This window comes from Megalobrama amblycephala, linkage group LG17, assembly GCF_018812025.1.
Source record: "Megalobrama amblycephala isolate DHTTF-2021 linkage group LG17, ASM1881202v1, whole genome shotgun sequence".
In the NCBI taxonomy this organism is placed as follows: Eukaryota; Metazoa; Chordata; class Actinopteri; order Cypriniformes; family Xenocyprididae; genus Megalobrama; species Megalobrama amblycephala.
In genome coordinates, this window is record NC_063060.1 from 9,383,135 (window position 1) to 9,404,381 (window position 21,247).

The following is a 21,247-nucleotide window of genomic DNA, read 5'->3' on the forward strand; positions in this document are numbered from 1 at the left end:
ACAGTGTCTCACAGCAGCTGCCGAGCGAACGCACAGAGTAACGTTATAACATTTTCAACACGCTCAAATGTATCTAATATGATAAACAGAGCTGTGCTATCTCATACTCATGACCGGAAAAGAGGAATTGGCGCCGGTGACTGTGTCATAATAAAAGTTCTGCTGCTCGTGAGGTGTGTGTTGTGCAATCACTCCAGCGTCCTCGTTCAGCTCCCACAACACTCGGTCCCGCTCTGCTTCATACTAAAGTAACGTTAATAATCGCATCCATGAACATGATTTCTTCCCGACTCCAATCCCTATTCTTTTGCACCGTCCATTGAGATGGAGACCACATGTCCCAAGATTCCGCTCTAAAACTTGGTGTCATCAAGCTACGCCTTTGTTTTTTTTCTCTTTATATTTGTATATCGATATGGTACAAGATTATCCTATTCAAATCAATGTGATAAATGTGTTAGGTCAAAAGTAATCTAAAAGTTATCAACAAGTAGTCAGATTATATTACCTTGATAACTGATTACAATTTGTAAGTAATCTACCCAGCACTGTCAATGGATTAACATGCATTTTGCTAGCAAGGATTTTTTTTCAAAGTGACAGCCATATTACAGCTATGTTTTTTAGCTCATTGCTTTCTGTGGTTATGGCCGGTTAGAATAAAAAGAACAGAGATGTGATTAATCACTTTTTTTTTTTTGCATCATGCCTGGTTAGGACATGGAGTTAATGTTTTGAAAGTGGACAATTAAAGGGAAGGTTCACCCAAAACTGAGAGTTCTATTATCTACTCACCTTTGTGTCTTTCCCATCCTGTTTGACTTTATTATTGGAAACAAAAAGATATTATGTTTTTTTTTTTTTTTTTTTGGTCCATAGGGTGAATGTCAAAGAGGTCTTTTTTTGTAGGACAACATCAGAGTGAGTAAATTAAGGCAATATTCACTTTTTTCAGTAAACCATCCCTTTAAGTTTTATTCATACTGACAGCGATTTCATCACTGTAGATCACTATAGTAAGTCTCTGTACTTTTTTTTTTTTTTGTAAAATGTAAAAAGAGGTGGACTACATGGTCTGTGCTTCCATTTGTAGTCATTACATCATGTCACTGCTCATTTGTATGAAAAAAAATCAGTCACGCATGTTGTTTCAAATCACTGAAACTCCTTGAAACAAATCACTGTCAGTGTGAAACCATGCTAGCCAGAGAGAGGTAGTCAGAAGTAGATATTTATAAAAAGACGAGACACAAAGACCAGACTGATTCCTGGCCTTACAATGCAGTGACAACCTCTGAAGGTGAGGTGTGGATGGGGTCGTCCTGCCGAAGAATGCTGGGAGGTCTCTCAAGGGCCGCTGTGCTGAATCTGGGTCCCCCGCGGCCTGGAGCCGGAACAAAGGGCCTCCTGTGAGCTCTGTGTGGGAAACAGTGGAGGAGAGAATCTCAACGCCCAGCCTGGGAATGTGCCCTCTAAATACATGGAGCAAAACCCATACAGAGAGAATAAATATTGCACACACACACGGATGTTAGACTGTCTCTTTCTCTGTAATGGTGTCACATCGCTTCATCAGTCAAATCTCTGTACGTGAAGGTTCATGTTCATGCACAGATCACTTCAAAGGATGTCAGAGGGGATGGTGACTTGATTTCTCATTTGTTTTCAACTCTTTCATGCTAGGCTTCTGGAAAAACTCAGCAGTCGATATCAGACATGAAATGATTGTGTATTTGCGTGTACATGAGTGTCTGTCCATGCGTGTCCATTCTCTGGTCACGGTTCTGCAGGATTTGGGGATGTTTGGTCAGAGATTCTGAATGCCACAGATTTTTATGCCCTCACGACAAACCAGTTGTTTACCATTCACACATCTGGAAGCCATTCAGTCACCCTGATCTGCTCTCTTTCTCTCTCTCTCTCTCTCTGCTTCCTTCTTTTCTCCTACTATCTCAGTTCCTTGTTTTGTGTCTTCCTCTGTGTGTGGCCCTCATCCACAGATCACACAACAGAGACACATTTAAAGTCATCTTCGGTGAAGACTATCATGGATTTTGTTTGTCTGTGGGTTGAAAGAAATTCTGGAAATGGTGATGCTCAATATGACTGCTTTAGGAAGGAAAGTCCTTCTATTAGATTAAAAATCCAATTGCCTTTTGGGTTGGCAGATATTCATTTTATTTTATCGTAATTTTTGGTAGCATTAGTTTAGGGTTGAATTCTCACTAATAACTAGTTGCTTATTAGCATGCATATTACTAAGATATTACTAAGTTTATTAGCACTTATAAAGCACATATTAATGCCTTATTCTGCATGACCTTATTCTACATCCCTTAAATCCTCCCCAATACCTAAACATAAAAACTACCTTACTAAGTATTAATAACTATTAATAAGCAGTAATTAAGAGTTTATTAAGACAAAAGTCATAGTTAATAGTGAGAATTGGACCCTAATCTAAAGTGTGACCTCTATTTATTTATTATTATTATTATTATTATTATTATTATTAATAAAAAATAATACATTCTTTGGTACCCGCAACTGACAATTGCCTGCTTTCAAACCCTCTTCTCCTCAAAACTTCTTTTTTATTTTATTTTATTTTATTTTATTTTATTTTATTTTATTCTTTTATTTTATTTTATGTTTTGTTTTATTTTATTTTATTTTATTTTATTTATTTATTTATTTATTTTTTATTTTTTTATTTTATTTTATTTTATTTTATTTTATTTTAATCAGTGCTGCAAAATACTGCAAATTCTTGAAGACTACATGCTGTTTTTAAATACCTCATATTAATATCAGTTTGTAACTTTCAAGAATTATATTATTAAATTAAATTGCAAAAGAGTATTTTTGGCTTGGGGTTGTAATTATAATTAGCTTTATTTAAAAACAATAGAAGTCTTTAGTGTGTCTTCCTCACTTGCATAGCTGTGTGTATGAGTGTGTAATAAGTGGTCATATTGAATAATGTAAGTCAAGCCAGCTCAGAGCACACTGGGATAGAGGACACCCGACCCATTCCCATGACCCACATACATACTGTGGACCAGAACACACACGCACAAGCAAGCTTTGAGTAGGTTATTGTCTTTGGTCACTACAGTCACATTGACAAATAGAGAACTTTGCTTTTCATCACATTTTTAGACTGTTTTGTGGAGACAGTGTAAAATTAGCTTTAATTGGTTGTTTTCTTAGTTGATTAGCCCTGACGAGCGTGTTTGTAGTTCCCTATCGGTGCTTTTTTTCTGGCTTTTATGTTTGCTTTGTTCTAATTAACAAACACTGTTACACTCTGCGTTCTGGAACCCGTGAGACTAGCACGCTCTGGAACGTGCTTCTGGCGAAAGGACAAAAACAAGCCTCCCCTTATATAAGACCCTGAATTTAATTATCTGAATCAATCCAGGGAGTGACTCAGACAATTCTATTCCACATTTCATTCCAGAGACGCATGGCTGAATCAGATACGATAACATCACCTCTGGGCCCTTCGGATGCAATCCACACATGGTGTTGAAAATCAGAAGTTCGTACAAGAGATGGGCGAGACATTACGGGCTCATCAGCGCCAGAGCTGTAGTATAGACGCTGAGTTCATTTGGGAGTTGGTCAGTCTGGTTGGATTTTTGACCTCGTGGAGAGAGAGGGAAAAACAAGTGGAAAATCTGTTGAATGTAATGTGGCAAGATAAAAGAGTTTTAAAAATGTTATCAAATGTTTTTCATTTGCCCAGACCGGAATATTTCCCCCGGCTGGATATTGGCCACATGTTGTTGTTGTGTTAGCAATTATTGGATGAATGTTTTGTTTTTATCTGAATATATTTGTGAGGTGAATTCTCATAGTCCTGCTCCAATGTAGTCAAAGCAGTACATTCTGAAGTATTTGTGGTATCACTTTACAGTAAACTTCAGTGTTAACATTGGCTAATGCATTAGGTATTATCATGATGAATGCTTTACAGAATTTATTAACCTTAATTCCTACATATATTAATAAGTTTTTAATTTGTATAAATTATTATTCATTTATGAGCAACCACAAATTAGCAACAGTTGTACACTACCATTCAAAAGTTTGGGGTCAATACGATTTTTTAAATTTTTATTATTAGTAGTATTTTTAATTAAAGAAGTCTCTTTAAAAAAGAAGTAATTTATCCCTGTAATAGCAAAGATGAATTCTCAGCAGCCATTACTCCAGTCTTCAGTGTCAAGTCAAGTCATCTTTATTTATATAGCGCTTTATAGAATACAGGTGGTTTCAAAGCAGCTTTAAAGTTCAGTGTTGATTCAGTTCTGTTCAATAACTGTATAAAGATGATCAAATATGAAATTAGTTCAATTCAGCTTAATCTTTCTATATAAAGTGTCACATGATCCTTCAGAAATCATTTTATTTGATGCTCAAAAACATTTCTTATTATTTTCAATGTTGAAAACAATTGTGCTGCTTAATATATACTTTTGTATAATCATGTCTAATTTTTTCAGGATTATATGATGAATAGAAAAGTTGAGGGAAAACAGCATTTATTTGAAATAGCAATATATTTGATATATTATTGCCAAATCATTGAATTCAGGTGTTGCAATCACTTCCATGGCCACAGGTGTATAAAATCAAGCACCTAGGCCTGCAGACTGCTTCTACAAACATTTGTGAAAGAATGGGTCGCTCTCTCAGTGAATTCAAGCGTGGTACCGTGATAGGTTGCCACCTGTGCAATAAGTCTATTCGTGAAATTTCCTCACTACTAAATATTCCACAGTCAACTGTTAGTGGTATCATAACAAAGTGGAAGCAATTGGGAGCAACAGCAACTCAGACACAAAGTGGTAGGCTACGTAAAATCACAGAGCGGGGTCAGCGCATGCTGAGGCGCACAGTGCGCAGAAGTCACCAACTTTCTGCAGAATCAATAGCTATAGACCTCCAAACTTCGTGTGGCCTTCAGATTAGCTCAAGAACAGTGCATAGAGAGCTTCATGGAATGGGTTTCCATGGCTGAGCAGCTGCATCCAAGCCTTTCATCACCAAGTGCAAAGCAAAGCATCGGATGCAGTGGTGTAAATCACACTGCCACTGGACTCTAGAGCAGTGGAGACGTGTTCTCTGGAGTGACGAATCACGCTTCTCTGTCTGGCAATCCGATGGATGAGTCTGGGTTTGGCGGTTGCCAGGAGAATGGTACTTGCCTGACTGCATTGTGCCAAGTGTAAAGTTTGGTGGAAGGGGATTATGGCGTGGGGTTGTTTTTCAGGGGTTGGGCTTGGCCTCTTAGTTCCAGTGAAAGCAAGTCTTAACCCTTTGAAGCATACGATCACACTTGTGTGATTAGAACATTCAGTGCATCACATGATCAACTGCCAAATTAAAATATGCTTGCACGCTTTGGCTGGCGCTAAACCAGAGATGGACACGCGCAGCACTTTTCATATATCACAAATATGCAGTGTTTTCAACCACATAATGTTTATTTTAGGTTTCAGACATTTAAATTCACATAAGTACTAACAAAACAATACATTTACAGTTTGTAAAATACACACTGATGTCTATAGAAATGGCAATAACAATCCTTTCCATTATAATTAGACGACACGTTTTATTGATATCGGATACACATTGTGTAAGTAACTTGAAAGTTTACTGTATTCTCATGTATTTCGGGAGAAGTGGAAGAATTCACGTGTTGTAAATCCAACAGATCCGATTCTCTGTGCGGCGCAAACTAACATGGCGACGCCCATCGCGCGTATAGCTCAACTAACGCTATCATTATAAAGATGTTTAAGCAGCAAAACACATCCACTTGTACATATTTGACTATCAGAATGTCAGATATTTCATGCTATAGTTAACAAATTTGTGAATATTTTGAATAAAAATGGAAAAATGAAATAAAAGCAGATCATCAGTCATACAGCACTGCACTTTGTCACGTGACAATCAATGACGCGTCACCATGGAAACAATAAAGTGATATGTTCTAAATAACGGGTGCCTTGAAAAACTCACGCTGGGGGCTCAGCCAGAATATTTTAAACTTACGTGTGAAAGGGTTAATGCTTCGGCATACCAAGACATTTTGGACAATTTCATGCTCCCTGCGCATCAGTGCACAAAGCAAGGTCCATAAAGACATGGATGAGCGAGTTTGGTGTGGAGGAACTTGACTGGCCTGCACAGAGTCCTGACCTCAACCTGATAGAACACCGTTGGGATGAATTAGAGCGGAGACTGCGAGCCAGGCCTTCTCGCCAACATCACTGCCTGACCTCACAAATGCGCTTCTAGAAGAATGGTCAAAAATTCTCATAAACACACTCCTAAACCTTGTGGAAAGCCTTCCCAGAAGAGTTGAGGCTGTTATAGCTGCAAAGGGTGGGCCAACTCCAAATTAAACCCTACGGATTAAGAATGGGATGTGTACGTGCATGTAAAGGCAGGCGTCACAAAACTTATATATTAACTTAGATTTATAAATGCTGCAAAATGTGTTACTTTTTCATGAAAATGCATTAAGTAATGTTAATGAATTGAACCATACTATAAAGTGTTGCCAATATGTGAACTAATCAACTCTTGATGTAAAAAAGAATAGCTGTATAATTGGAATATATTATATTATAGCTGTATATTGGAATATGTCTTCTAATATATTTTTCTCTGCTGTCTACAATCTGCATAAATTTGCATGTGATCTATTGTTTACCTTTATTGTGAAACCAAGTAAATATATTTATGGCGCCAGTATATTTGCAGCTTAGATGTGGATTTTGTTCTGTGTAAAAACAGCTCTAAATAGGTTCACGATTTTGTGAGGGGTCCCCCACATAGTGTTGCCCTCCCGTGGGTGTCCAGTACACAGTGGTTATAATCCTTGGGAAGGAAAATTTGAGGTTAGACCTCTAAGAACTTCAATTGAATACCCCTTTGATTTTTGTAATTGAAAGACAGGACTTTGTTTCCTTGTCACCATGTTGAGCATTGCGATTTCCCCCATTCATTTTTCAAAGTAATGGACCAATAAATTCAAATACATTACATCATGTAGTCCACTTTTCTAGAGATGTCACATGGAACTCTCCCCTTTTGCACAGGACAGTGCAGTTATGAATCAAAGAGTAATGATGTGGTGAGAATAGAGAGAGATGAACAGCAAACAGTGAACTGGACGGCAGAGACTCTGAGTCATCAAGCAGCGTCTTGGAAATCAAATAAATACGAGAGACAGGGATCAGAAGGGAGCCCTGGAGGAGATGAAAGGGATCAGTTTTCTGACAATCTCCCCGTGGGCAGATCAGAGAGCCAGAGGACCAGGACCTGAGAGGGGAGCGTCTCTCTGGGAGAAACTCACAGGCCTCCTCCAGAGCACTGACCTTAAAGACGCTTCCTGTTCCTGCTTCTGCTCGCTTCATTAGCTTTGAGAATACTGGAAAAAAGAATAAGAGAAAGAATAAGAGAATAGTTTAGAAAAGGAAGAAAATCTTGCTGAAAAGACCATAGAGTAGAATGAATATCAAGTATGGTTTATTCATGTTTTGGGGTCCAGCAATCAGAAAAGCAACATGTTGATGACCAACAAGGGGCCTGGTTAAGCAAGTTTAGAAGCCTGGTGGGGTGCCAGCTTCTTGTGTAATACTAGTCTAGACTAAGTTTCAACTTGACTATTTTCTCTTCTTTCCCTTCCTTTCTCAACATAGCTAATGTAACTAAATTTAGATGTTGAAACATGTTGACCAAGGTAACCATGCTGGTTTTGCTAGTTAGCTAGCTTTACAATAGCTTTACATTCAGTCGTAGTCCAAACTGGTCATTTCAACAAGAAATATCTTTCTCTCTTCTTATCCTTTTCTTCTTTTTCCTGCTTTCCGTTTTATAAATAATGAAGCTGGTGAAGCAGGTTGACTAAGATGGTCATGATTGTTAAGCTAAGCAACAAGCATGGTGAGGACACTGGAATACCATCATCACGTTTTGGGGTCCAGCATCTAAAAAAAAAAAAAAATTGTTGATGGCCAACAAAGTACCTTTTTGGTTAAGCTAAAGTGTTAGTTCACCCCAAAATGAAAATTATGTCATTAATTAGTCACCCTCATCTTGTTCCAAACTCGTAAATCCTTCGCTCATCTTCAGAACACAAATGAAGATCTTTTTGATGAAATCTGAGAGATGTCTGTCTCTCCATTTACTGCCTTTGCAACGATCACTTTGACGCTTCAAAAAGATCATAAAGAGATCTCAAAAGTAATCCATATGAATTGAGCGGTTTTGTCCAAATTTTCTGAAGAGACTCAATTGCTTTTTATGATGAAAAAATTTAATTTAGGCTTTTACTCACATGTAAATGTTGGTCAGCGAACATGAGCAGAAGCTCAGCTAAACATGAATAACGCACAAGAACAAACCTCTTCCAGAAGCTCAAACGTGCTGTGTAACCAAGCGTCAAAGTGATCGTTGCAAAGCCAGTCAATGGAGAGACAGACATCTCTCAGATTTCATCAAAAAGATCTTCATTTGTGTTCCTAAGAAGAACAAAAGTTGATAACACTTTATTTTACAGTGCCATAGTTACATGTTACTACATGTACTTACTATAGTAATAACAGTAAATTATGCATAATTACAAGTAACCCTAAACTAGGGATCGACCGATATTGATTTTTTATTACCGATACCGATACCGATTATTTGCATGTTTATGTACCTGATAACCGATATGCAGAACCGATATTTATTTACTGTTATACTTCTGTTTTTGACAATTATTACAACACAAATGAGCTGAACAAACCATTTTATTTATAACAATCACTCCCTCCTTACTTGTCAGTTGGCATTTTATGATCTAAATTTAATCTAACGTTAAAGGTCCCGTTTTTCGTGGTTTTTTGAAGCTTTGATTGTGTTTATAGTGTGCAATATAACATGTGTTCATGTTTCGCGTGTAAAAAAACACAGTATTTTTCACATAATTTACTTATCTGTATACCGCTGTTTCCACTGTCATAAAAACGGGCTGATGACTTCCTTGTTCTATGAAGTCCCTCCTTCAGAAATACGTGACGAGTTCTGATTGTGCCAGCGGTTCCTGTGTTGTGATTCGACAGCAGTTTAGCGCATCTTGCCCGGAAAGGTCACGCCTCTTACCATAACGTGGAGATGCACGCGCTCAGTGTTATTGTAAACATGTCTTTAATTTTACCCTATCAATTTGAGCCGGAATCAGACCCGGTGATTGGACTGCGGGATGAAAATAACAGCGTTTCGACGACATGGCGACAAACACACTCTACAAACGCAACTCTTGTGTATTCCTGTGGGCGGAGGTTAGTCAAAAAACTGTTTTAGTGACGTCATTAAAGAAGGAAGTAGAGGGATGTAGTCCAAACTGGCCGTTCGATGTAGGCAACTTCTGTTAAATAAAATATCTCGCTTGGCATTGAACTTTGAGCTTTAACATTTTACAGATTTTATTTATACTCTAACAACAACATTACACACTAACTAAAGTTTGAAACATGGGATCATGAAGAACGGGACCTTTAAATCATGAAATGCCAACTGACAAAGTGCTGTTTGACTATAACTTAATCAACCGCGATCGCGCATGGAGATAATAATTAATTTATTTCCACAAAGCGGTAGGCTATATTTATATGTGTACTAGCGAAATAATTGTTATGTAGTAAATGATAATATAATAGGGTGTTTAAACAAGATAATCTTGTCAAAAGTTTCATTCAGTGGCCGTGCTTAAGCCTCCTGATCATCCGTCAGTTGCTAAGCAATATGAACGAACTTTTTCATCTAGACTAATGGTGAGCAAATACAACAGATTGAGAATTAAATTCAGCGTTTTTATTTTCAACATGCACTCATTCATGTCTGTTTTATTTAATTCATGTAAAGTTACGTCTTTATTGGGGCAGGACATGACGAATTACACTACGTGACTCAATGAGTTCGTCTCAATGGTTTAGAAACAAGCTGCATAAATTAACTATAGCCTATCAGGAATTTATGTCTCAGATCTCATTTGTGCATGTCTGTTATGTTAAATAAAGTTGATTAATTAAAGCAAACCAAGTAGAACATATACTTTACCTGTGCACTGAGTTGTTGTTGACTGATCTCCTCAGACGCCCGGGCTGCAATGGCGGAAGTCTCAAAACGGCCACAAGATGGCGCCGTAAATCGGCGAATCCGATTTTACAAAACCGATACCCGATTATGGAAAAATGCTTAAATATCGGGAAAAATATCGGTAAACAGATACATCGGTCGATCACTACCCTAAACCAAATCCTAACTTTAATTGTAACTCTATAGTAAGTACATGTAGTTAATTAATAGTACTTATTTGAGTAATTACAATGTAACTGCAGTACTGTAAAATAAAGTGTAACCCAAAAGTCTTAAGAGTTTGGAATGACAAGAAGGTGAGTAATTAATGACCAAATTTTTATTTTGGGGTGAACTAACCCTTTAAGAATCCTGGTGGAATACCAGCTACTTGTGTAATACTTGTCTAGACAAAGTTATTCTCAGACTCAGACGTCACGACCACGGACCGTTGACTGAACTTCTGATGCATATTGCACACAAAATTGGAAACACTTCAGGAGTTTCAAAGTCGTCATCTGATTGGTTGAATTCTACAGGATTTCCTGGAGATGTGTGTCGCATTTTTTAACAGTCCACCTGGGAACAAAGATGCCGTGACACCAAAACCCCTCGTGAAAGAAGAAAGCCGTCGTGTTTATAACTGTGACAATGAGCACGTATCAGGATCAACCAATTGCTGGATTCTCAAAAGTATGTGAAGTTTGCTGCTCCATTGTTGCAGGCAGCACAACTTTCTGGAATGAATAATTAATTAGATGCACACCGGTCTGTTATTGTAGGGACATGGACTTTACATTTTCACACCCCTAAACATAACGCGGAACAAAACAAACTGTGATTGGTTGCGTTACATATCAGTCAGATGGCCTTGGCGGTCCTTGGCCAATGAAAGCTGCAATGGAGTCCAGACCTTCTGACTTCAGTTTGGCTATCAGTTTGGCTACTTTTTCCTCCTCTTCTTTCTTCTCACAGCTAATTAAACAGAATTTGGATGGGGAAACAGGTTGGCTAGCATAGCCTTGCTTGTTATGCTTTGTTAATATCCTTGTGGGGACACTATATCTTTCCATTCAGTGGTAGTCTAAACTGGTAATTTAAGCAAGACTATCTTTTTTTAATTTCTTTCTTTCTATTTTCTTTTTTCTCTCTTTTCTCACAGCTAATGAAGCTAGTGAAGCACTTTGACCAAAGTAGTCATATTGATTAAGCTAGTTAAGAAGCCTTGTGAGGGCACCAGCATCCTATGCTGGCCTCCAGAGCCTTAAACACAGCAGGTCTTTTCAGCTGGGAGTTGAGGGAAAGAGATTGAATCAAGGAAGGAGTATGTAGAGGAGACGTTATGAAACAAAAGCTCATATTTGTTTTCGTAGGGTAAATGAAAGGCCCGTCCCAGCGGTGTCCTTGACCCCCACCTCCGCCCTTCTTTGTATGACTCAAACGCTGGTGTCATCTCACCGTCTGTGTAAGCCTGAATCTTTCTCCAGACAGCTTCACCCCGACACACACACCATCCACCAGATGGGTTCCAGAAACACCATCTTGCCGTCCCGTCTCACTGTCCAATGACACATTCCTTTATTTCACGAGAGTTATGACTCTCAGGATATTCCGCAGGTCTGTCCTCCTTCCTGCACGCCTCCGTTTATCCTGAGTAATTAACGATGGCAGACCAAACGTGACTCTTTTCTCTCTCTGTGGATTTAGTGGAGCAGGGCAGATCTTTCCCACACAGGGTTTTGAGATGATCACACACACAGACTGTCTTCAGTTTTCTTCCCCTGAGGGAGTACATTTATTGGTACTTGCTAAGGCGAACATCACTATTTTATAGCTGTCAACCTCCCAGAACACCCTATATCATGGCAGTGACATTAGCATGAGCAAACATACACATTTTTTTTTCCAAATATAAATATACACAGATAAGGCATAACATTATGACCACTGACAGGTGAAGTGAATGACACTGATTATCTCTTCATCACAGCACCTGTTGGGTGGGATATATTAGGCAGCAAGTGAACAGTATGCAGTGGTCAGTATCTATCAAAAGTGGTCCAAGGAAGGAACAATGGTGATCTGGCGACTGGGTCATGGGCGGCCAAGGCTCAGTGATGCATGTGGGGAGCGAGGGCTGGACTGTGTAGCTCAAATTGCTCAAGAAGTTAATGCTGGTTCTGATAGAAAGGTGTCAGAATACACAGTGCATCACAGTTTGTTGCGTACGGGACTGCATAGCCACAGACCAGTCAGGGTGCCCATGCTGACCCCTGTCCACCGCTGAAAGCGCCAACGGTGAGCATCAGAACTGGACCACGGAGCAATGGAAGAAGGTGGCCTGGTCTGATGGATCATGTTCTCTTTTACATCACGTGGATGGCCGGGTGCATGTGCGTCACTTACCTGAGGAACACATGGAACCAGGATGCACTATGGGAAGAAGGCAAGCCGGTGGAGGCAGTGTGATGCTTTGGGCCATGTTCTACTGGGAAACCTTGGGTCCTGCCATCCATGTGGATGTTACTTTGATACGTACCACCTACCTAAGCATTGTTGCAGACCATGTACACCCTTTCATGGAAACGGTATTCCCTGGTGGCTGTGCCTCTTTCAGCAGGATAATGCGCCCTGCCACAAAGCCAAAAAAATGGTTCAGGAATGGTTTGAGGAGCACAACAACAGCATACCTTCAGGGGTCTAGTGGAGTCCATGACTCGACGCGTCAGGGCTGTTTTGGCAGCAAAAGGGGTACAAACACAATATTAGGAAGGTGGTCATAATGTTATGCCTGATAGGTGTATATTATGTTTTTAATGTTGTGATAATTCTTTAATTTTCTTTTTTTTCCCCCTTTTAAGCCATTTTATTCTTATTTGTATTCTACTTTTTACATTTTTAGTTGATTTTGATTTCTTCTTTCCCTGGTCTAAGGTTGGAGGTGGAGAAATTTGGGTGTGTGCACCTGCCTGTAAGTGTAGCCAGCTGTCTGCGTGAGCTCCATGTGGCATTCGTCATGCGTGTCCTGTTATTCTCAGAGTTTATGTTCAGTCGCTCACATGTACAGAAATAGCTGAATGGTGTGTGGCCTTGTAATCTTGGAACCACATTCTTTCTGTTTGGATCAAAGAGAGAAAGTTTTCAAGGTTTGTATGCATATGTGTATACAGTATATACCATACTTTTGGATCATAGAAAATGCCCATGGGTAGATATATAGCCTCCCCATTAAAAAAAAAAAAAAAAAGAAAAAAAAAAAGTCTATTGGTACCTGCAGATTCAACAATCGGACAAAAAAAGTCGATTTTAACTTGAGCGCACACAAAAATTGATGACTCCATTACCCACAATACATGCAGTGAACCACATGTCTTGGAGGAATTTTCCAGACCTGAAAGCAATTAAACTAATTCTGCGAACTGCCTTTCCCACAATTACCGCTGCACACCACACAAATCATTTCATCTTAACGAATTCAAGAATTATTTGATGATCTTCAGCAGACCAGAAGTTATCTCACTGCTGATATTAATATCCATGAATGTTCCTAACCACTGTTTCCTGTAGAAATTAATTTTGATACATTTTTCAAGATTCATTGATGAATAAAACATTAAAAAGAACATTTATTCAAAATAGAAATCTTTTCTAACAATATAAGTCTTTACTCACTTTTTATCAATTTAACACATCCTTGCTTTCAAAAAAAGAAAGAAAAAAATACTGACCTCCAAATATTACAAAAGATTTCTATTTTAGCTTTTTTTTTTTTTTACTTTTTGTTCATCAAAGAACCCAAAAACTGATGAAAATTCAGCTTTGCATCACAGAAATAAATTATATTTTAAAGTATATTAAAATAGAAAACCATTATTTTAAATTGTAATAATATTTGACCGGTACTGTATACCTTTATGTATTCATAAATGTAAATGTATACAAGTGTGGTTAGTTCAAACCAGCTCATGATTCCATCTAGTTCAGTTTAGTTCCTTTGCATTCCTATCAGTTTACTCAAGCTCATTTTCTTGCACTATTTTCGGCTCGCATGTGTGTCTTGTATTCTGTATCTCATATTTTTCACGTTTCTGTTCTTAACACAACATCCATTACATACAGTTGCCTCCATAATGGGGTTGTGCCACAATTGTCCCCCAGTCACTGTCAACAGTTTGAGAGAATTGTGTTATATGCAGATAGATGGTCTCAAAGCTAACACACATGGACTACAAGTCACAAAACTCTAGTTTGAATGGGCTTGAAATTATGGGGTCTTTAAATGCTTGTGATGTCTGTAGACTTGCCATCTGTTGAAGTGTTAAAGTTTGTCTCTGGAAGTGTGGATGTCTATTTCTCTTAACAGTGAGACAGACAGGTGACTGAGAGTGTGTATGTGTGATTTGTGTTGGTTTTACTGGTTTCAGAACTGAGAAATCAGAGGCACACTGGTCCAAACAAGAGACTACGCTCATACTAAATACATGTGCGTCACACAGGTTTAGTAATATTTTTACTAATGAACTGACTCCCTTAAATTCTTAGGACTCACAACTGAATTTTGAGAGTGAGTTTGGTCAGCTTTTGATGTATAAACAGGACTGCAGTGGACAACGAGTTGCCTGTCACACTATAGTGTTAGTAGTCACTTTGAACTGCACATACTGTATGCTTTGTTTTGATGCAGAGGGAGAAATGAGCTGTGTCATCTGAGTGTTTTAGGTGTTTCATCAGAGCTGCTCCCATCAGTGGTTTTGGCGTAATTTAAAATGTAAAAAAATAAAATCATAGCTGTCGGTCAATAAAGATTTTCCGAATGAATCTGCCCCTTGGTTGGAATCATTTATTGAATGAGATAATGTCATTTGTGATCAGATTTTCCAGTGTTATGGAAGTTGCAATCTTTATTCATCATCTCTGTGGTTACAGACATTATCTCATGAATAGAAAGGGGCTTGACATCAATTATTGGTGGTTCACATGGGTAGTATTCAATCTGCTGTTTTGAATAGTTTGAGTCTCATTTTGTTGTGAGAGTAAATATGGTTGTCAATCCCTGACTGTGTGGATGTAGTCAGAGTTTGACTGCGGTCTGGAGTTGAAAACGTGTCACCTAGCCCTTCATTCGTGTTGTAATGTAACTCAGTTCAAAATTAGACTTAATCTTAGTGAACATCTACTTGTTTAGATACAGAACTAGTCTGCAGTAAGCTGCTGGGAATTGAGTGGGCCTTGGTCTGAAAATAAAGCCTATACTGCCATCCACAGGCTAAATCCACTGACCACAAAAAGCCACAAATAAATTTTACTGCATTAGGCAGTATATGCAAATATATTCAAAATATATTCAAATACTTTGTATCTTATTATTTAACAGTATATACTACCATTACAAGAAATCTCTTATGCTCACTAAAGCTGTTTATCTGATCAAAAATACAGAAAAAAAAAATATTATTAGGCTACAGTCTAAAATAGTGGTTTTCTGTTTTAATATATTTTAAAACGTAATTTATTCCTGTGTTGGCAAAGCTGAATTTTCAGCATCATTACTCCAGTCTTCAGTGTCACATGGTCTTTCAGAAATCATTCTAAGGGTGTACTCACACTAGGCACGGTTGCCTTGAACCGAGACGGAGCGCGCTTGTCCCCACTCCCCACTCCCCCGCTGGCCTGCATTCATATTGCCCTTAACTTTCCGGGCCGAAGCACGCTTACGTCATGCAACTTTTTGAATGGAAGAAAACAGGAAGAAATGCACTTTCGCTAAGATACTGCATAATATATTTCTCATTTATGCCGCGCAGCGATTTTCACTTGCACGTATCAGAGGATTATTACAAAGGCAGCTGACGTTAAAGGTACAATATGTAACAATTTTGTCCGCCAGAGGTAGCTAGAAACCCATTCAAAACAAAGGCGTAGCTTGATGACACCAAGTTTTAGAGCGGAATCTTGGGACATGTGGTCCTTATCTCAACGGACGGTGCAAAAGAATAGGGATTGGAGTCGGGACTCGGGAACAAATCATGTTCATGGATGCGATTATTAACGTTACTGTAGTATGAAGGAGAGCAGGACCGAGTGTTGTTGGAGCTGAACGAGGCCGCTGGAGCGATTGCGCAACACACGCCTCACGAGCAGAACTTTTATTATGACACAGTCGCCGGTGCCGCTTCCGCTTTTCCGGTCATGACTACGAGGTAACACAACACTTGAGTGTGTTGAAAATGTTATAACGTTACTCTGTGCGTTCGCTCGGCGGCTGCAGTGAGACACTATTAAATATTGAATGTCTTGTGTTGATAAATGGCATGCAATTAAATTTAAAACATTTTATGATGGAGAAAATTATGTATTACTGTTACTAAAAATAAAGCTGCATCTGATTATGCTATGTTAGCTAACGTTATTTGACAAAATAGTGTTTACTCTGAAAAAAATCAAGAATATTGATTCAAACAATAAGACTAAATCTGTTGAGCTATATAACAACAATTCGTTTTCTGTCTATAAATATATCAAAACAGATGTTCTCTTGTCTTTTAAAACGTGTAATATTTTAAAGCGTCTTTGGTGTTTTCATGGTTTCTACAAAATAAAACCGGAAACCGAGGGTAACGCGGGTATGACGCAATTGACAGGCGACTCCTCACACGTCCCGGAGACTTGATTAAAATTGCAATTTTCTCACGATTTACAAATAGTTGAAAATAGTTTGGGATATTGTAAGTACTCAAGTGAACAAAATATATAACACTGGCCTAGTGGTTTTTGGATATTTTACTGCAAAAATATTATATATTGCACCTGGAATTTGCAGCTTTACTGCAAACTACAATTCCTGTTTGTGAGAAGCAGACCCGTTATAAACCCAAATACACTCGAATTAATTACATGAATTGATAAGTGTACTATCAGAGTAGTAATAGAGATGTTTGCCGTCATAATGATGACGGTAGTGCACACAAAAGTATAGCTGTTCCGTGCTCAGGCACGGCTAGCCCTCACACTGCATGTGAACCGCGTTCTGGCCCACCTCTTCCAAGCGGGCCAGGGACAGTTTAACGAACCGCACCCGGGCATGGAACGGAGCTCTCACACTTGTCAAACGAACCAGGCTTTAAGGGTCAAACGCGCTCGGGCACTGTTCAGAGCACCTAGTGTGAGTACACCCTAATAAACATTTCTAATTATCAATGTTGAATCTTAATATTTCTGCTTAATATTTGTGTGGAAATTGTGATACTGTTTTTTTCAGGATTCTAAAAAGTTCAATATAACAGCATTTATTTAAAAAAGAAATATGTATATTTTACATAATATTTAAAGAAATATTCATATATTTTGTCTTTACTGTCACTTTTGATCAATGTAATGAATCCTTACTCAATGAAAGTATTAATTTCTTTCTTTCAAATGAAATATTCTGCATGTTCTTTCTCTTCTGCATCATCCCATATTGTGTTTACATTCACACACAGGTCAGTGTATCTTGATGACTGTTTTTGCTCGTGATTCTTTCTGCAAAACGTTGCAATAACCTTATGTACCACTAGGTGGTAGGATAGTGCTTTCATACTATTACAGAGAAACTTGGAAGGTTTTTTGGGTACTTTTTGAGTGTAAATCTTGCAGTTAACACATTTACTTTATATGTTAAGTCTTGGTGCTCATGCCAGAGACACCAAAATATTTTCTGACCCGTTTCCTCTCTCTAACCAATTAACCATACAATCCCAATAATATATATATATATATATATATATATATATATATATATATATATATATATATATATATTGTTACCTGAAAAACTGCACCTGTGCTGTTCTGGCAGGTATTTAGGTAACAATTTTGGGCAGCTTATCTGCATGGATTGTAGGCCTATATGATTTTCAAATGAGTGTTTTTGTTTGGCAATACTTGTCTGATCTGTTAGTTTTTGCCTCAGTCATTTCTGAACTTGGGAGATGTTTGCATGCATATGTCCATGTGTTTATGTCCATGTGTCCATTGGCATTCTGCCAAATTTGTCCTCAGTCATAACATTTTGGCCACTCAGCGTCTGGCATCGGCCAGTGCCAGCTTGAAGCCACTGGCATCACTTTGATGCTGGCACAAGCTGTGCACATCTGGCCTGTTGTTACTAAGAGGACACAGTCAGACAAAAAGGCGTTCACTCTCTCTGTCGTCATTTCTTTTCGTGCAAATAACAAATTGCAAAACAATGAACATGTTGAGGTGTAAATGCAAGTGAAAATGTCATGGATATTCAGTGTGATTTTGTTGACATGGAGTTTAACACTGTACTAAAGCTAGTTTTCTTTGTACAGATACATTTGCATTCAAATCGACTGCATGCATTGATACAGTAGTTTGCTATTGATCTATGATGTTGGTGGAAAGCCTACTGGGGAAGGGGTTGAGCAACCTTAATAATGTATGTAAGCATTACAAAGACTTCTGCTGTTTTGTTTTTAGAGTGATTGATTTACTGAAGTGCCGATATACTGTCTGTACTCACAATATATAGCTAGAGCACAGCGGTAATGATTACATATATTATAGTGGACTGTTTCTGGTTTGTGTTTCCCAGTATTACTAATCTTAAGGTGATGATACATGGGGCAACTTTTTGAGCAATGTTGCCAGGCAATTTTGCCAAGCAATGTTTCTTGGGCACTTTCCTATTGAGAATAGGCAACAAATTCCGATATAAAGTAACAAGATATAAATTTGTTGCCTGTTCTCGATGGGAAAGTGCCCAAGCAACATCGCTTGGCAAAATTGCCTGGCAACATTGCTCAAAAAGTTGCCCCATGTATCATCACCTTTAGTATCTGATTACATTGTAATGCAGATGTATTCATGGAGACAAGCTCTTAAGTGTGTTTTTAACATTTTGTGCGTGTCTGTGTGTTTGTACTCAGACAATAGAGAATAGTAAAACAACTTTGTAAATTTGTTTATTAAGTTTGAATTGATCTTTTTTTCTTTTATCTGGAGAAAGAACTGAAGCATGAAATTGTCTTTGTGTAATACCCTTGTACTGCAATAGGGGGCAGTAAAGAGACTAGTTTTATTTGCAGCTCAAGATAGTTCAAGATAACATATATTACTAATATTATTTATTACATATATTATTTATATAATATTATATTATCTACATTTCTTAAAATATATAGTATACATTTTTAACATCTGAGTTGATTGTACTGCCTAAAGTAAAGATGTTTTTACACAAAAATATGATATTAAAATAATAAATACCAGTAAATAACAATGCCAATAAACCATAAAAAGCAACAATTACAAACATGACTGCTATAAAAATGACAAAAACAAAAGTGCTAGATTTGAGTGCACACAGTAATCATGAAGGAAAAGCTATTCTGAATAAATGAGTTTTAAGTTTGACTTTAAATTGAGATAACGAGTCTAAATTATGGATGTTGACTGGGAGAGGATTCCAAAGGCCAGCAGAAGCATGGCTCAAGGCCCTATGGCCCATGATGGTTAGACGAGCAGAAGGTATATGGAGGAGAGTTCAAAAAGGAATGTAGGGCTGTAAGAGATCTGAAAGGTATAATGGAGAGAGGTTATGAAGAGATTTGTAAGTGAGGAGAAGAATTTTAAATTCAATCCAGAATTTGATAGGAAACCAATGAAGCTGTTGAAGTGAAGGTAATATGTTGTACAGATTGAGTTCAGGTTATGATACGAGCAGCAGAATTCTGAATCAGTTGGAGTTTATGATGAGATTTGTGTGGTAAACCAGATAAAAGACAATTACAGTCAATGCGAGAGGTGACAAGAGAATGAACAAGAATAGCAGAACTACGCAGAGTGAGAAATGGACGGAGGCAAGCAATGTTACGGAGATGAAAATAACAAGACCTGGTTGAATAATGGTTGAAATGTGAGCTTCAAATGAAAGGGTGCTGTCGAAAATGACCCACAATTTGAAAAAAAAACGGAAGAACCGTCAATGGATAAAAAAAAACGCAGGACTTAGAGAGAGGCGGAAGAATGGAATCAATGCTATTGCTATTTCATGCATTCTGACTTATTTACACTGTTAAAAAGTTGGATTCTCATGCTAAACATGGCCAAAGTTTCAAAAAACGAGTTGGACATATTACAGAGTATTTCTGTCCCAAAAATACTCTTCAGATTTCTCAGAGGTTTCAGACAGTTTTTTTCGAGCATGGCCCTTTATTATGTAATAAAGGGCAGAATTCCTTGTACGGGCACTTCTCCCCAAAGAGTGCACACACACATTAACCAGAGCAAGAGCACGCCCATCAACGCGCTTCGTTTGGCTTTACGGAAGTCATCGGCAGCCTTGCAAAGGACTTGCTCGGGAAAGATTTGTCACTTTGTTTTTAGGCCACGAAATCAACAATGTCACCAAAGAAGTTTGTTTTTGGTTGTGAGGGAAAGATAACCTTGCTTCCCAAAGAACCCAGAGTTAAGTGGAGCTGAGAGATTTATGCTCACGCATTACATTGATGCGCTCTCGATATTTGTCGTTAAAATAACCAATCCAGTTCGACGCTGGATTTACAGAGAGAACTTGGAGAACAAAATTTTTCAGTTTTACTCAAATTAGGGTGATGCAAAAATGAGTACACCCCACTGAATGTCTCTGGAGCAAAGCTGAATTTTAGACTACAAATGTTTAATTTAACAAGAATTCAACCACAGGTGAATTATTCATTCAAAGGTGTCCAGCAGACAGTTGACTATAAAAGGATGTTAAAACCCCTTCCCATTTCATGCTGTCAGCAATGGCACCACATGGAAGAGAAATGTCACAAGACCTGAGAAAGAAAATAATTTCTTTACACCAAAAGTAGAAATAGAAAGTTAAACTGGGGTGACTTTTTCCCGTGACACAATACGGCATACGCTGCAGAGGAATGGCATGCATGGGTGCCGTCCACGAAAGAAGCCTCTCCTAAAGCCCAGGCACAAAAAGACCCGCCTAGAGTTTGCCAGGGCCCACACTGACAAAGATGAAGACTACTGGGACTCTATACTCTGGAGTGATGAGACCAAGATAAATGTTTTTGGAACTGATGGCTTCAAAACTGTA

At 38.2% G+C, this 21,247-nt stretch overlaps 1 protein-coding gene and 1 long non-coding RNA gene across 5 annotated transcripts in view; one reads left to right on the forward strand and one right to left on the reverse strand.

Moving 5' to 3' along the window:
• The window catches only part of gpc5c (glypican 5c), a 180,258-nt gene that overhangs the window by 72,169 nt on the left and 86,842 nt on the right, over positions 1 to 21,247 (forward strand). The window lies entirely within an intron of this gene.
• Positions 395 to 10,175, reverse strand: LOC125250706. 2 transcript variants are annotated; one of them, XR_007180845.1, is made up of 3 exons: positions 10,132 to 10,175; positions 7,404 to 7,456; positions 395 to 1,416 (listed from the first exon to the last, which is right to left on the reverse strand). It is a non-coding gene; the product is annotated as an uncharacterized LOC125250706 (long non-coding RNA). The 2 variants fall into 2 exon arrangements; XR_007180846.1 differs by lacking the exon at positions 10,132 to 10,175 and adding an exon at positions 8,433 to 8,545.